General features: G+C 44.5%; 1 long non-coding RNA gene across 1 annotated transcript; it reads right to left on the bottom strand.

The window, feature by feature from the left end:
• Positions 1–9,566: 9,566 nt before the first annotated feature.
• LOC133209097 (uncharacterized) lies at positions 9,567–11,037 on the bottom strand. Its single transcript, XR_009724593.1, has 2 exons — positions 10,898–11,037; positions 9,567–10,344 (listed from the first exon to the last, which is right to left on the bottom strand). It is a non-coding gene; the product is annotated as an uncharacterized LOC133209097 (long non-coding RNA).
• Positions 11,038–19,963: the final 8,926 nt, after the last annotated feature.

Consider the following 19,963-nt stretch of genomic DNA (forward strand, 5'->3'; position numbering starts at 1 on the left):
AAAAGCAACTTGAATAACATGAGGGAGACTACAACTGGCACAGGAACAAGTGATGGCCACAGCAGGAGCTAGGGGTTAAACAAACTGTGCAGCTAAAAGCTCCTCTGTCAAGCAGGATTTAGAGTTCAAAATATTTGTGGGAATGCGTAAAATACCCCAACCAACCAACTAAACCTCAAGGAAAATAACCAAACAACTAAAAATAACCTTGAAAAGCTTTTATCCTAATCAACAGAAAGTGACATTTTAATCAACAGAAAGTGACATTTTCTCACATCTTCTGCAGCAATCCGTTGTGAGGAGCACCCTGTGAAGAGCAACTGAAGGTACTTTGGTCTTGTTTTTTCTCTGGTTCTGGTTCACCAAGATGTATGGGGGGGGGGGTGTTATTTATTTATTTATTTTTTCCAAGAAAGGTCTTGCAAAGCTGCCCCAGACTTCAGCTGTTCTCTCACAATAAGGTGTCGTCACTTTGATGAGGCATCAGTGTGAATCTTGTACAACCTTTCCCCATTCATGATGCCAGGTTTGTCTGTGTTGATGGTTGATTTTTTTTTTTTATCCCAGTAATTTTGGAGCACGTGGATGAATATGTAAATTTCAAAGCAGGATTTCTTCCATTTCAGGTGGTGCTTGTTGTACGAACTTTCAGAGTGAGGATAAGGTGGTTGTGGTCATCACTCTGACATAGGATCATTGGCAGAAGCTCTATCAAACCTTGCTGTGGTGGTGTAAGCTGTTGGGAACCTGCTGATGTGGGAGGTCACTGCTCTCAGAGGAGAGTGTTGAGGGTGAATGTGTGTCAGAGATGCTGGTCTGTATCCGAAAGACCTGCATTATTTTCCAGGTGATCAGCTACCGTGAGCACAGGTTGGCACAGAAGCGTGTGTGTTCTTACTCTCCTGCCTGCAGGTTTAGCAGTGATGGGGAGCTCCAATCAGGACATCTGAAATGAGATTAGCCAGGGAAAGGTAATGGGCCAGTTTGTTGGGGTCTTATCCCAATGTTCCTGCAGGCACCTAATGCACATAGTTGAGGACAAGTGGATAGGACTGGAAGAGGCCTGGTTGTAGGAGTGCTGGAGCAAGTTGGGAGAGGAGATGGCAGAGATTATTCTGTACAAGGCTCTGAAGCTGGTGAGTGGAGTTGCAGTGTAGCGTTTGTAAGCCCCTGCTTACCAGTGTTGGCTGAAGACCTGTGCTCAAGGGATTCCCCTGTCTGATGATCCTGTGCTCCCATCTGGGTGGTCATGTTTCAATTTGGGTAGTATGCCTCAAAGACCTAGGAAATGCTCTTCATTCCTTTTCCTCATTGGGCTTTCAGCATCATGGGTAACAGTGCTGGCCAGGTAACTGCAGTGCAGCTGCAGGCTCTTTGATGACAAGCTTATTAAATAATGGATGGCCATTCATCTCTAGCAGTGGGTTCATTTACAAGCTGGGAAGGAGCCATAAAGTGTTTTCCCCAACCTGTTCCGTGTGATGTGGTATGAATGGCTGATTTCTGTTTGGCTGTGCTAGTGCAACCAGGCTGCAAGGCACTTTGTCATCCTCTCTCCTGAGATAACAGCTTTTTCTGAATAAAATTTTGCAACAGTTAAAGTCCCCAAATTTACTGTGGAAGCAGCATGGGAGGTTCTATGTTTGCAGTCTCTTAGGGAATTCATTAAATTACAATAAGTAATGTAATCGTAATACATAACCTAATACCATAATGTTCTTTTGGTCCTGCTTGCCAGTCCTAAAACTTCTGGCCTTGCACTGTAATGCATGCAGTCAAGTTCTGCAAATTAGGCAATACATTACACTTGTGCAACAGGTTCTCTGAAAGTTGTACCTTTGGGTACGGTTGGTCAACCTCTGGTAAACCCTATTGCAGCAGTTTGAAGGTACTTGTCTCTGGGTTACTTTGCCTCTCTGCCAAAGACTGTTCCCCACACTGCAGAGCTGTGGGCAGAGCGTGAGCTGTGACACTGCTGGGGCACATGGCACCACCGCCTGAGCAGAATGGGGAGCTCTGGGCCTGCTGGCCTGGCAATACCACAGTGGCAGCATTTAAGATGGTAGGTGGATATTTACTTCAAAGCTTTGGGATACCAGTTTGCCCCTTACTACCTCCCAGGAGCACTGCTGGGATGCAGTAATCCAGCATGCTGGTGATTTGTGAGGAAGAGCAGGTTCCAGCTCACATGGCTCTGTCAAGGACTTGGCATGTCTGTGCAGAGTGAAGATAATAAGCTGGGTTTGGAGGCAGTTGATTTTTCGCAATCCTGATCATCATTCTCAAAAACTGCCTTTCCACTACCTGATTTTGAACCCTTCCTGTTGCCATGACCTATGAAAAATTAAGTCTGGATGTTGTGGCACAATATGGAAAAGCTACTGGGATCGCTTTGCAATACAAATGCTTGCTTAGGTACTGGTTGGATTTATGCTGGAGTTGCTATACAGCTCCATCATTACATTACTTTTTTCCTGACACCAGAAATTAATGCCTTGATTCCTTCCTCCTCTCTCTTTTTCTGTGTATATAGCAGGGAGGTGGATTTCTGAGGATGTACCTCTATTTGGCCATTGATCAGCAGAGCGCAGTTAATCCCATGATCCTGGTTTTCTCTTTGTCCCAAGCATTAGCTCAGAATTTTTCTGCCCAGCAGAATAGGCTGCAGTGGCTCAAGTAGAAACACCATTGCTGTCTTGTTGCACGGCTGTTTGAGTCAAAGCAGTTGACTACACCCTTGTCAGCTCAGGCTTGCAAACTGGGGAGGTGAGGAGAGTGACCAGGATGCTCTGATCTAATTGGGGGAAGTGTAAAAATCTGAATTATACCCCATCCCTTGTGCAGGCCTGCCATGGTTACTGAATTTACAAGGACTGATGCATGTGACCTGTTGGGGTTTCACCATGGTGGTTGGGGTTCTCTGACCTGCTGCCATTTATTTCCCTTCATCTGCCTAATGGCCTCTAGACTTTATTCCTGTCTCTTTTTATGAGCAGGCATTTCAATTATATCCTACCCACTCCTCCCCTTCTTATGCTTGGAGAAAGATGGTTACAAAGAAAATCACCTGGGGAAGTTTCAGGCAGCAGTAACAAAGCCTGTCTCCACAGAGGGGAGGCTAATTACACAGATAATTAATCCAACAGATATCACTTTAAATGCCTGTTTCTTTGTGATTCTGTTGCACACATCATGCTGGTTAGACAGACTTCATGGACCCTGTTCAAAATGCCTGTACAGGCTGCGGGAAGCTGCCAGTTTAGACCCTGGTGTGTCCTGTTCACTTCCCCGAGGTTCATATTGAGTAAGGAGTCCCAGACAGCCAAGTCTAGACTGTGCTCCAAACAGATTGTACTTTGAGAGAAATGCTGTTTAATAGTTACGTTTGGTTTGAAACCTGTAAAAGAGCAGGTGTAAGGTTTGCAGTAGTTGTTTACATTCTTGCTCTACGGTCGTAGGCGAGGCAGAGGTGTCAGGAGAGGAGACCCTATCCTGCTGCACCGGAAGCTCTCCTCGGCGCTGGGGAAAGAGAACTTGGAAACCTGAGCTGGCCTGTTGAGGTCAGTAGTTCATCCCCAAGGCTGCTGGAGGCCCTGAAGCTGCTCCCTCTTCTGATGTGAACGTGGTCTGTCTGGTTTTTGCAGCAGCACTCCTGTGCCATTGTGAGAGCTCCCTGGGGTAAGAAAAAAATTACCATTTCTCCACTAACTGAGTTTTGCTCGTACGGGTGGGGACATATCCCGGTTGCCCTGCCTCCCCTCCGCGAGAAGGGAGCACTTGCTCATTCTCATGTGGAGCTGGCAGATTGCTGCTGAAGGTCAGTGGGCACTGTATAGTGACAGCTCTTGTCTCCTTTGCTGAGACTCCCCCGATGAGGTCTCCTGATGCATTTGACTGCCAGCCTTGGGGGGGGTTAGGGGACACCCCTAACAACACAGTGGTGTTAGTGCTGGTGGTCTTACACACAGGTGCTGTGGTGTTTTCTCCCCTTTGTGCAGGCTGGTAACATTAAGGCACAGTGTGGATGCCTTGGCAGCATCCGCATCACCCGAGGAAAACCCTGCCATTGTCAAACACTGTCATGCTGCATGCAAATGTCCAGGGTTGGGATTGTGATTCTTAAATGTCCCATTTCCTGGGTGTGTGCTTTTCTGGTTTAGCCTTTTATTCCCCTTTCATACTCTAGCAGAGTCAGAGGGTTCCCTGCTTCTTACTGAGCACATACCTTTTTGGGGACAGGAGACTGTTTGCAGTGCTGGACCAAGGCCCACAGCACTGTGCTTGGAGGGTGGCTGCTGGAATGGGGAAAGTGACCCTGGTGCTCTGGATGTAACACACCAGACAGTCTTGAAGACGGCAGGTTTAGCTGCCTGGCATGAAAGGAGCAGGAGAGATACAGTTGAGGGGGAAGAGCATCTTTCTTGGGGTCTTAACATTATTGGTAAATCATAGTTGGTGCACTTGATTCAGCATAATGGATGTGTTCTCATTTCCCACAGCTGATGAGGATTATATCAGCTTGGTTTATGTGAGAAACTATAAACTAGGATATTGTTTATTAAGATACATGTTAAGCCCAAAATAAAGGTTAGGCAACAAAAAGAATGAAACCGCTTATGCAAATAGCCACCGGACACAGCTTACGCGAGATAAGATAACCGCAAACGCTTACACCAACTAAACCAGAGACCGCTTATGCTAACATAAGATAACTGCAAGATGTTCCAGGAACTGGCAGAAATAAGACAAACCACTCCTTATAAGGACATAGGAGTAGAGGGGTCAAAAGAGGAAGACTTCTTACTTCGGCCTCAACGACCACCAGGAGGCAGAAAACGACCCCCTAACAACAACTGAAGCATGCGCAGAGTGCCTCCACTACCTCATGAACACGGAAGTAAAGATGTATAAAAAGAGGGCTGTTTGAACTTATCAGCACGGCAGTTGGCGGAGTGCAGACTCCCCTGTCGTCCAGCGCTGTTTTTGCTCATATTCTACTTGCTATAATTAATAAAATTTTAATTGGATTATGATCCGTTGTGGTCTCAATTTATAACAATTTCTGGTGCCGTGACTCGGATAAGGAACGGTGGGCTTTGGTCCTCCAGGGAGGCGCCCCGCGACATTTTGCGGCCCCGCGACCAACAGCTTACCCCAGCCTTATCGACGAACCTAAATTCTAGAATAATGAGCAAAGGAGAAACCGGTAAAATCCCATAAAATTCTGTGCACAGGAGTCCAGACGAAGACGCAGGACGCGTAAGTATATTGCGAATTTGTTTGCGGGTTTGCCGTTCGGGCGGGATTGGGTTTCGTGGAATATAACGAGTGAGAGGTTCGATATACTGAACCAAGCGAGTGTGGACCCTTAAGTACTGCGTTTCCCATCTCCCGCGAGGGACTGGGCCAGGAACAAGGGGGAGCGAGTGAGTGTGTGTTTGAGGATATTCCAGAAGATGGGGGCGAAGGGCAGCAAGCCTTCGACTCCCATGGGAAGGGTACCCACTGTACCTAAGAATACCCCTCTGGCATATATCTTAGACAATTGGAGATATTTCCCTGGAACCCTAGGGAAAGATAAGCAGAAAATGATAGAATATTGTACTAAGATATGGGGAGGGAAGAAGATTTCTAAAAATGTCTTTTGGCCAGTCTATGGCTCAGAAGAAGATTGGGTAAGACAGCAATTAAACCTCTGGTTTAATAATAAAAAACTCCTTAACCCGGAGGAGAGTCAATATGCGGAAGTGTGGCTAGAAAGACCGGGAGCTAGACTTTATCCGCTGAATGAAATAAAAACTAAACAAAAGAAAAAGAAGGAAGAGTTAGATGAAACCCTTCTAACCCCCTCTCCTTACATTCCTCCTCCTGTTCCCGCAGCCCCTCCAGAGGTCCCCAGAGCGCCCACTCCCCCACCAGAATCGGAATAAGGGTCTCCCCCTCCTCCTAGACGTGTAACTAGAAGTCAAAAAGGGGCAGCTCAGATGTACCCCCTAAGGGAAATACCCATGGGGGGACCTCAACCTGTGATTGGATATATTTCCGTACCCTTAAACTCGACTGACCTACGAGATTTTAAAAGAACCGAGATGGGAAACTTAATTGAGGACCCACTCGGAGTGGCAGAAAGACTAGATCAATTTTTGGGACCAAACCTTTATACTTGGGATGAGATGCAATCTATCCTTGGTCAATTATTTACTACCGAGGAAAGAGATATGATTAGACGAGCAGGAATGAGACTGTGGGATGCTCAACATGCCCAGGGACCTCAAGCAGATATTAAATGGCCACTCCAAAGACCTAATTGGGATAATCAGGATCCGGTGCATAGAACTCATATGCAGGACCTGAGAACTATAGTAATTCAGGGAATTAGAGGAGCAGTACCCCGGGGCCAAAATATCAATAAAGCATTTAATGAAATGCAAAAGAAAGATGAAAGCCCTACTGAGTGGCTGGAACGACTGAGGAAAGCCCTTCAGCTGTACTCTGGGGTAAATCCAGACGACCCTTTAGGGCAAGCGCTCCTCAAAACTCAGTTTGTGGCAAAATCATGGGAAGATATCAGAAAGAAGATTGAAAAGTTAGAAGACTGGCAGAATAGAGGGTTGGATGAATTATTGAGGGAAGCTCAGAAAGTCTACGTAAGGCGGGAAGAAGAGAGCAGCAAGCGACAAGTAAAAATGATGGTAGCAGCGGTCAGAGAGGATCGCAAAGGGCGAACTGGTGAACACAGATCTGCTAGGACGAAACAAGGGAACGTAGTAGTAGAAAAGGAACAGAGATATTGTTTTTACTGTGGAAAGAAGGGACATATAAAAAAGAATTGCAGAGAAAGGATCAGGGATGAGGAAATATTGAAAACGGAATAGGAGAGTCAGGGGCTCTATATCTTAGGGGACCGGAGTCATCATGAGCCCTTGATAAAATTAAAAATAGGTCCCCATAAACAAGAGTTCACCTTTTTAGTAGACACTGGGGCTGAGAAATCAGCCATTAAGCAACTACCTGAGGGATGTAAAGTGTCCCCTGAAAAGGTACAAGTAATTGGGGCAAAAGGAGAACCCTTTAAAGTAAACAAAATCAAAAATGTGGTATTCGAAACTGAAAATAAATTTGGAATGGGTGAACTCTTGCTCGTCCCTGAAGCAGAATTTAATCTGTTAGGACGAGATTTAATTGTTGAATTGCAATTAGAAATTAAAGTAAAAAATCAAGAGCTAACAGTGTCCGCTTATCCTTTGACCGTGGATGATCAAAAACAAATTAACCCCGATGTCTGGTACTCTCCGGACACAATTAGTAGACTGGAAATTCCACCGATTAAAATCCAAATTTCCGAACCCCACATATCTGTGAGGGTAAGGCAATATCCCATATCCCTAGAAGGACGGAGAGAATTAAAACCAGAAATTGATCGATTGTTAACACAAGGAATCTTAGAGCCTTGTATGTCACCCTTTAACACCCCCATTTTGCCTGTAAAGAAACCAAATGGGAAATATCGGCTTGTACATGATTTAAGAGAAATAAACAAGAGAACTATCACCCGGTTCCCTGTAGTAGCAAATCCATACACACTGTTAAGCAAGCTAGGACCCCATAACTCCTGGTATAGTGTGGTTGATTTGAAGGATGCCTTTTGGGCCTGTCCACTGGCAGAAGAATGCCGTGATTATTTTGCCTTTGAATGGGAAGACATAGAGACAGGCCGTAGACAGCAATTGAGATGGACTGTGCTTCCCCAAGGGTTCACTGAGTCCCCTAATCTGTTTGGACAGGCCCTGGAAGAGCTCTTAAAAGAATACCAGGTACAAACAGGGAACGTGCTGTTACAGTATGTAGATGATCTGCTCATAGCAGGGAATAATAAGGAGGATGTAAGGAAAGAAAGCATTCGACTTTTAAACTTTCTTGCACAAAAGGGCCTACGGGTATCACAAGAAAAGTTACAATTTGTGGAGGAAAAAGTGAAATATCTGGGACATTATCTATTTAACGGCCAGAAGATATTAGATCCAGAGCGTATTAAAGGAATTCTGGAATTACCTATGCCTGTCACTAAGAGGCAAATTCGGCAGGCATTAGGGCTATTTGGGTATTGTAGGCAATGGATAGAGAACTACAGCTTTAAAGTTAAATTCTTATATGAACAACTGTCTAGAGACAAAATACCCAAGTGGACTCCTCAGGATCAAGAGCAGTTTGCCAGTCTCAAAAGGGAGCTAAGTCAAGCACCGGTTTTAAGTCTCCCAGATTTAAAGCGGCCATTCCATTTATTTGTTAACATACATGAAGGAACGGCATTCGGAGTATTAACTCAGGAATGGGCCGGACAAAAGAAACCGGTGGCATACCTATCAAAGCTGTTGGACCCTGTGAGCAGGGGTTGGCCGAGTTGTTTACAAATCATTGTTGCTGCTGCCTTATTACTTGAGGAAACGAATCGCATTACCTTTAATGGAGAAGTTGTCTTATATGCGCCTCATAACATCAGGGGAGTGTTACAACAAAAAGCAGAAAAATGGCTTACAGATAGCCGATTATTAAAGTATGAGGGAATACTTATAGAATCCCCTAAGCTATCTTTGAAAACTATTGGAGCGTTTAACCCCGCTGAATTTTTGTACCCAGGAGAAGGTAATGAACTATTGCACAATTGTTTTCAAACAATTGAACAACAGACACGCATTAGGCCAGATTTAGAAGAAGAAGAACTACAATGTGGAGAAATATTATTTATAGATGGGTCATCACGAATAGTGGAAGGTAAACGATTGTCCGGATATGCCATCGTTAAGTTGGAAAAAGGAGAATTTAAGACAATAGAATCAGGCCCCGAGTGCCAGCTGGTCGGCTCAAGCCTGTGAGTTGTATGCATTGTAGAAAGCATTAGTGTCACTGAAGGGAAAGGATGGAACTATATATACAGACTCACGCTATGCATTCGGAGTAGTACACACTTTTGGAAAAATATGGGAGGAAAGAGGATTTGTTAACTCACAGGGAAAAGAACTGATACACCCGGAATTAATTCGGCGAGTTCTGGGGGCATTGAAAATGCCAAATAAAATAGCAGTTGTACATATAAAGGGACACCAGCGAGGTACAAGTTATCAAGTTAGGGGAAATAATGCAGCTGATACAGAAGCAAAACGGGTGGCAGGCAATTATAGTATGATTTTGACTATGCAACAAGTACCTGTTAGTAAAGATTTGAGTTTTGAGTCTGCAGAAAAGGAAAAACTAGAACAAATGGGAGCTAAGGAACAAGATGGGAAGTACATATTGCCAGATGGGAGAGAAGTCTTGCCGAAGGGCATAGCACTCGAAATATTTTAAAAAATACACAGTAAAACACACTGGGGAACCCAGGCGTTAGTTGATCATTTCAAACAACAGTTTGCCTGTATAGGCGTATATAACATAGCAAAGACAGTCACGGCAGCCTGTGAGACCTGTCAAAAGGTTAATCGAAGCAACATGAGACAAAAACCTCTTGGAGGACGTTCCCCAGCGTACAGACCTTTCTCACACATACAAGTGGACTTTACTGAACTACCTAGGGTAGGGCGTTACAAATATTTATTAGTAATGGTGGATCATTTAACACATTATGTTGAGGCTTTTCCTACCTCCAGGGCAACTGCTAACCAAGTTACTAAAGTGTTACTTGAACACATTATACCTCGATATGGAGTACCTGAAGTAATCGACTCGGACAGAGGAACACACTTTGTGTCAAAAATTGTTAGAGATCTAACAGAAAGCTTGGGTATTAAGTGGGAATACCATACACCATGGCATCCACAAAGTTCGGGAAAAGTTGAAAGGATAAATGGAGAAATCAAAGCTATTTTGACTAAATTAATAATAGAAACCAAATTATCATGGATTAAGTGCCTACCCATGGCACTATTAATTCTCAGAACCAGACCCTGAGCAGACATAGGAATATCAGCGTTTGAAATGGTGTATGGAATGTCTTATAGAATTGAAAGTCCACAAACAAATGTTTTAATTCGAGACCGTGTAATTAATGAATATGTTTCACAATTAGCAGAACATCGTAACAAGCTTTGGGAACATGGACTGATTGTGCAACGACCCCCGTTGGACTTAAAAATTCACAATGTTAAACCTGGGGATTGGATATTGATCAAAGTGTGGAAGGAAGAAACCCTAAAACCCAATTGGGAGGGACCTTATCTTGTTTTGCTTACAACAGAAACAGCTGTCCGAACTGCTGAGCGTGGATGGACTCATGCTAGTCGCCTTAAAGGCCCAGTGACGAGACCCCACTGGAAAGTAATCAGTACTCCAGGTGACACCAAGATAACCCTGAAAAGATAACGTAATGATAGAGACTTTATTTGATTTTTTTGTTGCATTACCTTTTGGTATAAAGTGTGTATTGCTGTTTATATTTGCTATAATTATTTCTCTTTTTATCTATTATATATGGAAGCATACAAAGTGTGTTGAAGGAAATTGCTAAACATATGCAACCACACAATAGTGAATATAGAAGATATGCTGATGTAAATAATATATGTACTCTAGATATACGAATTAGATGTAATAATTTGAACTGCAATTGTTATCCATTTGCTTGTTTTAGGTGTAAGGTATGTCAGGATAAATGGTGGACACACTGTGAATATGGATACCCTCCAATAGGAGTTTGCACACAGTGTTGGAAAATCCAAAGAACTCTCAGTGAGTGGAAATTAAAACAATTAGAGTCTAAACAAGAAATTATTCGGGAATGCCATGAGTGGTGGGAGATTTTTGCCAAAGGAATAAACCCTCAATATTATTGTTACCACTCCAACAAACCAGTCCCCTTTGTGGCTGAAATCTTGGCTATAAAGTGCAGGAGGGAAGTACTAACCGTGTCTTGCTTTGCCCCATTAGTTAAAGCTGCAAAGTGGGAAGCCTGTATAAACAGGCAGAAATCCCGAAACAGCTGTTCTCCTGAAGAATTCCCTTGCTGCCGAGAAGATGGTACACCCCGTGACTCGAAGCAACCGAGCCGACGGGCAAGGCAGAGGAGGAACAAAATGTGGAGAAAAGACCCAGAACAATGGGACGCAAAGGCAGCAATGGCCGAACTTCCCCAGGACTGGTAAAAATATACTTAAATTGGCAAAATTGACAGACACCCTTTTTCCTGGTATACCGTTAGTTTTGTTATTGATAATAACCCAAGCAAATGGAAACCCTCATGAACCTATGAACTGGACAATAACAAACATAAACTATCCAAATAATCCAATCCAAGCACAAGCTACACCGGGCCCAATTAGTTTCAATGTGAGTTTGCATGACCTAATTACTGAAGAAGATCATAAATATGAGGCGGATATATGTAAACCAATTTATATATGTCCAGCATCAAACCCTGGTAAAGTATACTGTAACTCTCCAGGTCATTATTACTGTGCATATTGGGGCTGCGAAACATGGGCCTCTGAGTGGTCCGCACCTGGAGACCAATATCTAGAAATAAAGTGGTCACCGGAAGGATGCAAGAGACCTAAATTACACGGAGACCGGTGGGGTCATTGCTTAAGTAAACCGAATCCTTGTGTGGGCATCAATATAACTATAAAAAATCCTGCTCAGGACTTTTGGCTGGCAGGGAAATATTGGGGAATTAGATATTGGGAAACAGGTGCAGACAGAGGAGGAATTTTTCGAATAATGAAAAAATCGATGCCCCACGATCCCCTACCAGTAGGACCAAATCTGGTCCTGAATCCACCCACTTTCTCTGAAGAAAAGGTTGCCCCCGCAAGTGTCGCAACCACTTCTCCAAACTCCCTTTCGGAAACAACTAATGACATTATATCCAGGGATCTAGAGTTGTCAGAATCCAAAGACCCCTTATGGAATCTAATGCAAGCCTCTTATCGTGCCCTTAATGAAAGCAAACCAAATTTAACTGAAGAATGTTGGTTATGTTATAATGTTAAACCACCATATTTTGAGGCAATTGGAAAACCAGGTAGGATTCAATGGTCTAATGGTTCAAACCCACGAGAATGCCCATGGAATGACCAGAGGAACCATACGCAAGGAATTACTATTCAATTAGTAACAGGTCAAGGAAAATGTATAGGTACAGTGCCCAAAAAGTATCAGCCTTTGTGCAACCGAGCAGTCACTATAGAGAAACACACTATAGAGAAACACAAGAATAAAAATGATAAATGGGCTATCCCGACACCAGGAGCTAAATGGGTTTGCTCAGACATCGGAGTAACGCCTTGTCTATCCCTAAAAGTGTTTAATCAATCTCAGTTTTGCGTACAGGTGATTATTGTTCCTCGTCTGATCTATCACACCTCTGAGGAGGTGTTACGCCACTTTGAAGGAGACCTGAATAGACAAAAACGAGAGCCAATTACAGTGGTAACCTTAGCTACATTGCTGATAGCGGGCGGAGTTGGAGCAGGTACAGGCATAGCCTCCCTAGTAAAAGGTCAGGAATTACAAAGTTTACAGATGGCTGTAGATGAGGATTTAGCAAAAATAGAACGATCTATCCAAAATTTAGCCACTTCAGTAAAGTCTTTATCAGAAGTAGTACTGCAAAATAGAAGAGGGCTAGATCTATTGTTCCTAAAGGAAGGAGGGTTATGTGTAGCTCTCAATGAAGAATGTTGCTCTTTTGCTGACCATACGGGAGTAGTCCAGGACACTATGTCTGAACTCCGGAAAAGGTTAGATCAACGTAAGAAAGATCGTGAGGCGGGCAGGTCATGGTATGAAAATTGGTTTAATATTTCACCTTGGCTAACCACTTTGTTGTCTGCTTTAGCAGGACCGCTTATTATGTTGATTCTGGGACTTATATTTGGGCCTTGTATATTACGCTATATTTTACACTTTATTAGAGAACGGTTTGACATAGCTAAACTGCTTATTTTAACTACGAGGTCTGGGGCAAAATATAAGAGTGTATCTATTGATGAGAATGAAGATTGTTGTGAATGTGTTATGCCACGTGGGGGCTACGCCTATTGTAATTGTGAGGTATTACCTTGTGAGTGTTATGATAAATGTTGGGATTGTGGAAAAAGGTTTATTTGCAGTGCCGAGAATGAAAGCAGCGTCTAATAAACAATAATAGGATAAAAAGAAAAAGGGGGGATTGTGAGAAACTATAAACTAGGATATTGTTTATTAAGATATATGTTAAGCCCAAAATAAAGGTTAGGCAACAAAAAGATATGAAACCGCTTATGCAAATAGCCACCGGACACAGCTTACGCGAGATAAGATAACCGCAAACGCTTACACCAACTAAACCAGAGACCGCTTATGCTAACATAAGATAACTGCAAGATATTCCAGGAACTGGCAGAAATAAGACAAACCACTCCATATAAGGACATAGGAGTAGAGGGGTCAAAAGAGGAAGACTTCTTACTTCGGCCTCAACGACCACCAGGAGGCAGAAAACGACCCCCTAACAACAACTGAAGCATGCGCAGAGTACCTCCACTACCTCATGAACACGGAAGTAAAGATGTATAAAAAGGGGGCTGTTTGAACTGATCAGCACGGCAGTTGGCGGAGCGCAGACTCCCCTGTCGTCCAGCGCTGGTTTTGCTCATATTCTACTTGCTATAATTAATAAAATTTTAATTGGATTATGATCTGTTGTGGTCTCAATTTATAACAGTTTAACAATCTCATTTTCTGCTCCCAATGCACACTTGTTTTAATGCATTTCAGTCAATGAGGTAGAAGAAAATGAGCAGCCCTGGAGAGATAAGTGATAGCAGAATAGACTCCACAACTTCGTTAAAGTTGTAAAGTAGGTATGCTTTATTCAGCTGAAGACGCACGGGGGATTGGTCCTCCAAAAGGCATGCGTGCCTCAGTGCCGTTTTCCTTTTACATTTATCCTGTAAAGTCATACATAGGTATTAGGTCGCACAATACGCCTATACATATTCATATTTTATCCCCGCTTCGTATTATAATGAGCTAAAAGGCGCTCCACGCATGCGCAGTGCCTCCTGGTGGTCTTGGGCAGGGGTCTTCAGATGAAGTAAGTAGTCTTCCTCTTGTGGGTAGGGGTCTTCAAGATGAAGTAAACGAGTCTTCCTCAGGCTTGAACTTTTTACCTCTGGTCCTCACACATGCTCTTTAGGAGCTGGATGGGTCTGGTCTATGTCCAACTGGTTTAATGAGCTATTCCCTTCGTTAGGAGGTTCTATCCTGGTACTGCCTGATAAGGCATCTGCTGAGCTTGTCAAACAAGCTATAACTTAGGCAGTATCCCCTTGTACAACCCCCCTCTATTCTCCTCATTAGGAGGTTCTATCCTGGTACTGCCTGATAAGGCATCTGCTAAGCTTGTCAAGCCAGCTATAACTTAAGCAGTACCCCCTTGTACAACCCCTCTCTGTACATTTTGTCTAACCCCCTTGTACAACCCCCCTGTTCACAATAGGCCACATCAGTTTCAACTGTTTATGTACAGACAGCAAGTCTGTGTGAAGGACTTCGGAGCCCACGCAGTCCCTTCCCATTGCTCTCAAAGGGACAATATTAGCTGGTGTTTATAGAAAAATTTATTGGCTGTGGTTTATCCAGGTAATTTTTTTCCTAGTGGTACACATTTCTCTCTCGTGCTTTCTTTACGCATTATTACAAACTACAAGACATGTCGCCAGAAGCTTGTCTGTGGGTAAGGAATGTTAGTGCGCTGAGGTGTCCGGAATTGGTGTCTCACAGAACATGGCAATGTATTTGATCACTGCAAAATTGCTGCAATCTACCTGGGGTAAAAAGTTCATGTGTGCCCTGAAGTAATTTATGGCTGGGGCATCTCATCCCTCCATTGTTTCACTGCCATGATGTTTGCAGGTCCTAGTGAGTCAGAGCTTCTTGGTGCAGGCGTTGTGCAGGCAGGTTCATGAGCCAGGTGCCTGGGGAGAGCAGAGAGCTCAGCCCCGTGGTGTCTCCTCCTGAAGAGAAGGTGTGCCATGGTGATGGGACACACAGCACACGCTTGGGGCTGTGCTTCCAGTGCTCTAGCGAGAGGGACTCTGCCTTCCTGAAAAACAGGCTGTCTTTGTGCTGATGGCAAATATTTGCTGTGGGGTAGGCTGGAGCTGTGTTTCTCCGAGCAGCATCCCAGCCCTGCATCTGGCTCGCTGCTGGTGAGAAGGGCCTATAAGCAGTTAACACTGTTACCTCATTGCTGGCCCACTGCCATGGCCTGTCACCAGTTGGCTGACAGAGAGCCTGAAAGACCCTGAACATTGTACCACTTTGAAGGTAAAGCTGCTGTTAGTTTAAGCGTGAATTAAGCAATTACCACATCTTAGTTCTCCCCACCTTCCGTGGATTGACTCTATAAATTGTCAGCCAGTTGACATTTGAATGTGAATTATGTCATATGGTATCCCCTTTGATTTCAACATGCCTTAGTTTGTAAATACATGAGCCTCTCAAAAGGTTGTGGTTAGCATACATGTAGGAAGCCTTGGGTTTTTTGGTGGGGAAGGAGCACAGCGCTGTCTTGGCAACAAGTGTGCCTGCCACAGCGTGGAGCTAGAGGCATATGCAGTGAGGGCTGCCTGGAGCACCTGTGTCTGGCAGGGCTCCCTGTGTGCAGTGGGTCCAGGCAGCCCAGAGACCCTGGCCGGTGCTGCATCCTCCAGCCTCCCTTGCTGTGGGGTCCCTCTGCTTCCCTGGCTCAGCATGGGGTAAGAGCTGCCCACATCTGCAAGAGGAAGGGGGCTTCTCCACTCTCTGTTGTTGGTCTTTCCAGGCCAGAGACAGAAACTAAGGGGGTGCTGGTACTATGCAGAGACTTGGGGTAGTGGCGAAGCTGCGTGTGGTCATGTCAAAAACTTTTTGGCAGGTGGCCCTGACTGGTTAAAAACCTGCCCCAGGGAGTGCGAGCGACCAGGAGCGCGGCGAACAGAGCGGGTCGAGGCAGTTTGCGCGGCAGTTCGCACGGGCCGGCAAGAGGGATGGTGAGCACTCGCTGTATGACCAAGGCCTGGTCTGGGAGCTCTGCTCTGGCTGGCCCGACAGTAGCCACCGTAGGCACTCAGACAGAGCCGATGAGAGGGGAGGCTGCAGTGCAGACTTCGGGGTGTAGGGAGTGCCTGCGGTGCTCTGGTGAGGGAAAGGTGCACAATGGACAGGGCTGCACTGGGTGCTCCCTGGTGGAGGTTCTGCGGCAGGTGGCTGAGATGCAGGAAGCTATTAATAGGCTACAAGATGTCAGGGTAGCTGAGAGGAAGCAGGAATGCTTGCTCCCTGCCCAAACTGTGCAGAGTCCTCAAGCTTCCCCTGTAGCTCATGGAGGAAAGAAGGAGGTTGTTAACCCTCAAAGCTGGGAATTGGTGACCAAAAAAAACAACAAAAAAAGGAGGAAAAGGACAATTAAAAGCAAGGGACTTCCTCCTAAACCTGTTGCCCCCACGCAGAACCGCTTTGCTGTCCTGCAGGGGGCTCATGAGGAAACACTCTTTTGCCAGAAACAGCCAGCTGATGCACTAGTAAAGAAGATTTCTACTGCTGCTGCCAGGAAAAAGTGGTGGGTCATAGTGGTAGGGGATTCTACTTTGAAAGGGACAGAGGCACTCGTCTGTCAGCCTGACCTGTTCTCAAGGGAGGTGTGTTGCCTACCAGGGGCATGGATCAGGGATGTGGCAGAGAGGCTGCCTGCTCTGGTAAGCCCCACGGACTATTACCCACTTCTGGTGATACATGTGGGTGCTAGGGATATAGGTAGTAGTAGCCTGGGGAGCATAAAGAAGGACTACAGAGCCCTGGGAGAGGTGGTTAAGGGCTCTGGAGCTCAGGTCGTCTTTTCGTCTATTCTCCAGGATACAGGGGAGTACCTAAAAAAAGCTAGGAGGATTAGCCAGGTTAATAAATGGTTAAAAGGGTGGTGTCAGTCAGGGGTTTGGGTGTCTTGAACATGGGACCCAAGTTTGTAGGCCAGGTCTAGCGGGGGCTGGTGGAGCTGGTCCGATAAAGAAGGGGAAGAGCAGTTTTGGTAGGAGGCTTGCCAGACTGGTCAAGGAGGATTTAAACTAGATTTGTTGGGGGAGGGGGGCATCATTCCATCCCAACACACCCACTCAGTTGCCAGCATCTATAATAAATGCTCGGAGCAATGCAGGGATATTCCGGCTGCTCCAGCCAATGAGCTGGCTTCATTTGGAGCTTGGCTCAGATGCCTCTGTACAAATGCCCGTAGCATGCGGAACAAACAAGAGGAATTAGAGATGTGTGCTCGTCTACAGGGGCATGATATAATAGGCATCACAGGAACATGGTGGGATGGCTCCTATGACTGGAGTGTTGCAATGGAAGGTTACAGACTCTTTAGAAAAGACAGGCCTGGCAGGCAGGGAGGGGGAGTTGCCCTTTATGTTAGAGATAGGCTGGAGTGTATGGAACTCTGTCTGGGGACTGGTGAGCAGTTAACAGAGAGCTTGTGGGTCAGGGTTAAAGGGAAAACAGTGACGGGAGACATTACTGTGGGGATCTGTTATAGACCACCTGATCAAGAGGAATCTGCGGATGAAGCACTCTATAGGCAGATAGGAAAAGCCTCACGCTCACAGGCCCTCATTCTCATGGGTGACTTCAAGCACCCTGACATCTGTTGGAATGACGGTACGGCCCGGCACAAGCAATCCAGGAGGTTCCTCGATTGTGTGGAAGACAACTGCCTTCTGCAAGTAATAGAGGAACCGACAAGGAGAGGTGCCATGCTTGACCTTGTGCTCACCAAAAGGGAAGGGCTCGTTGGAAATGTGGCACTGCAGGGCAGCCTTGGATGCAGCGACCACAAGATGGTTGAATTTGAGATCCTTAGGATAGTGAGAAGAGTGATTCGGAGAAAACTCCAGGAACAAACTTGCCAACAAAGTTTTCAAGCTGACAAGCAGGTATTCTTTATTGCGGCGCCAGGAGACACGGGGGATAACTCCTCCTAACGTTTGTCCCCGTATTGCTATACAAGCCACACTTATATAGTCCCTGGGCATACATATATATTCATGAGGCTACGTATGGATTACATCATTTTCCAGAGAGTTCCCCGCATGCGTACAGAATTGTGGTGGTGGTCTCTGAGGGTCGTTTACGTCTTCCAACAATCTTCATCACTTCTGGCAGCCTTTGAAGCATGTGCAGTAGATGCTCATAACAGTTTAATTGGTTCGTTAGCACCAGAGACATAATAATCCTCCTATCCTCCTACTTATCAGTTAGTTTAACTGTAGCCCATCCTGGACACCTGCAGTTCCCAGATACTCCTTATCCCTGTGTCCTGTTCTTCTAGACTGTTTTTCTTAAAACTAGGCCAACTATAATGATTTGTCTTGTGAGAATTCTTAGTATGTTCTCTAGCTGTACTCTATTTTTTTCTCTATGTATCATGCACCTCAGTAATTTTCCATTGCTACTGTTACAAAGCCATCAAACTTAACATTTCTTAAAACTATTTATAAAGGTTTCTATATCCCATTTTGTGATTTTGTGCCCCTTTGTCTCAAATTCCCCCCTTTTTCTGTCCTTTTGCAAATTCTTTTGCAACATTTTATATATTACAATTACCATCGAAAGTCTTTTTGAAATAATTTCCCATTTCTACTTGGTGCTTAATTTCATTCCTTTTCCAATCTTCGTAATTTATCATAGACCATTTACAACACCAGAGGGAACATTGTATCATACCACAAGTAATCAATATTAAAATAATTAACACCAATATTCCTGCAACCAGTTGCCTCAACCAGGAGAGATTGGGTAACCATGAAGTTAACTTTTTCCATGTTTCTTCAAAACCCCAGGAGGTGTCATCCATGGCCATTTCATGAAATATCTTAGTTTGTTTCCAAACTTCCTCCAGATCTGTTTCAATTCTGCCACTTTGGTCTATATAGGAACAACAGCTTTCATTGATTATGGAACAAACCCCTCCTTGTGATGCCAATAACATGTCTAGAGCCATTTGGTTTTGTAATACTACTTTAGACAGGCTGGTTATCTCTTGTTGTTCTGCCTGGATTATATAATATTTTTGCTTCCCATTTCCTCTATAGTTGCTGAGATATTTACAATTGCCTTCTCTAATTCACTTACTCCCAAAGATGGAATTAGCCCTCTTACAAAACTATGAAATGCGGTGTGCCGTTCAATAATAGGATTAAACCCCCGTTTAATCCGTTTAGCAAAACTTCTAACCCAGGTCCCAGAAGGGTACTTGTCAATAATAGTAAAATTGGGTATTACAGCACCTAAGGTGCATGCCCCCTTCCAGTTGGGGGGTAGAGTCTTACAAGCATTTTTTCTGCATAGCCAATACCATCCTTTCCCTTTTGGAACGGGCCACCATTGAACTACGATACCATCTATAGTAATAGTATGATTGCAATTTGAATGGTGACCTACATCTGTGGCATTTAAACAAGCAAAATTTCTTACCCTGGTTTCTGGTGTAATACATGTTTGTGCGCAGGTATAATATTTGTTATCTACATTAGGATTAACTATTCCAAATTTTAAACTTTCTTTTAAATACAGATTACTAGTGTTCACCCACAAATTTGTCCATGAGACAGTGTTAGGAATTGGAACTCCAATTAATGGGAGATTCAGGCTTTCTCCTGATTTAGGCAACTGTGCACACACCCAACAGTCACTACGATTAAAAACATTAGTAACATTCTGCACTAATTTCAGGTATAAGTTCTGGTCCCAAGCTTGTGCGCCAGTTATCATATGAGTCCAAATTATGACCGACACAATTTCATATGCAAGGGTACTGAAGGTTCGATCCACCCTGTCTTCTCTGGCTTTGGTGCTTTCTTTATTCTTGAATAATGTATCCAAGCAGGTTGTTCCTTTATCTTCACTGCTGTACAGGTGATCAATAATATCTGGTACAGTCCGCTCCACTTCTCCT

The sequence above is a fragment of the Neopsephotus bourkii genome, unplaced genomic scaffold (assembly GCF_033783945.1).
Source record: "Neopsephotus bourkii isolate Nb327-2 ecotype Australia unplaced genomic scaffold, CSIRO-AGI_Nbou_v1 NB_44, whole genome shotgun sequence".
Classification (NCBI taxonomy): Eukaryota; Metazoa; Chordata; class Aves; order Psittaciformes; family Psittacidae; genus Neopsephotus; species Neopsephotus bourkii.